Source organism: Chinchilla lanigera, unplaced genomic scaffold (assembly GCF_000276665.1).
Source record: "Chinchilla lanigera isolate Chin_1 unplaced genomic scaffold, ChiLan1.0 scaffold00503, whole genome shotgun sequence".
Lineage (NCBI taxonomy): Eukaryota > Metazoa > Chordata > Mammalia > Rodentia > Chinchillidae > Chinchilla > Chinchilla lanigera.
This window is the reverse complement of record NW_004955904.1, coordinates 11,798-12,945: the sequence shown is the minus strand read 5'-3', so window position 1 is coordinate 12,945 and position 1,148 is coordinate 11,798. Positions and strand designations below refer to the sequence as shown.

Below are 1,148 nucleotides of genomic sequence, written 5' to 3'. Positions count from 1 at the left end.
CTCTTTCTCTTCTTTTCAGAAGCAGGTGATTTTGTGTCTTGTGCTTTTTTCTTTTTCTTCAAACAACTAAGAGGATTGGGGCCACTTATTTTCTTGCGTTTTTTTCTTCTTCTGTGTTCAGGATTTTTCATTAAACCCTGTTCCTCTTTGAGTTGCTTTATACTTTCTTTTTCATGCACTGAGACGAGCTGGCCTGACGCTATTGCTTTAACAAAGGCGACGGTCTTGGGAGAAGGTTTGTCCAAGACTATAGTGTTCTGAATAATAAACATGAGAGAAACTCCAGGCTTTTTCTTTACTTTCACAGATAAATTCTGATCCTGTGTTGCCACAAAATAATGGTGAGGGTTTCCCTCTTCACTATGGAAAGCAGACAGTCTGATCCACTCAGTGCATTCTTGAAGTGGGGACAGTTTCGAACTTGGTATTTCTGTGCAATTAGTTTTGCCCCATATAAGTCGTTTCCCAATGTTTCTAACTCCTTCAACACACATCTGGTCGTGCACAGCTGTGTCTCCCCCATCAGGTAGCGGGGCAGCTGCTCCCGCAGCTGGATGCGGCCCCGCAGCGCCGCCTGACAGAAAGTGCTGACCAGCAGAATCTGGTACGGCTCCGAGACACCGAAAATGTTGCAGAAGAAGCCAAGATGCTTCTTGGCATGTTTCTGCTTAGTGATCTTCATTTCTGGTGTAGGCGGACGGAAGCCACTGGGCCAGGACCTCAGTTTCCTCTTAAATGGAGGAATAAACACTAGCTTCATAGGGCTTTTGGGGAGTTAAATGAGTTAAAGTGCTTAATGTAGTGCCTGACGCAGAGCAAGATCCCCACCTCAGTTGTTGCTGTTACTCAAAATGCTGCGGCAAGAAGGCGCACTGGCCTTACTGTGAAGATTGGAAAAGTCCAGAAAGAGATGACACATAGTAGCACGCTTGGTAATGTGCTCTGCACCTGTGCAAAGCATTTTCAGTGGCATTATTTCTTTTATTATATTAATTAAGTTTCTGGCAGAAATGTATTGGGTTGCAGTTTTGGAGGCTAGGAAGTGACAACCAGAAGACAGGGAAAGCGGCAAGGCATCGTTTCCTCTAAAGGCTAAGAGGTTTGTCCCTGTCCCCTCCACACCACTGATGATGGTGCGCACTTTGTAC

General features: G+C 45.3%; 1 pseudogene; it reads right to left on the bottom strand.

Annotated features, from left to right (window-relative positions):
- Positions 1 to 5: 5 nt before the first annotated feature.
- LOC102024968 lies at positions 6 to 775 on the bottom strand (annotated as a pseudogene).
- Between the last annotated feature and the right edge of the window lie 373 nt (positions 776 to 1,148).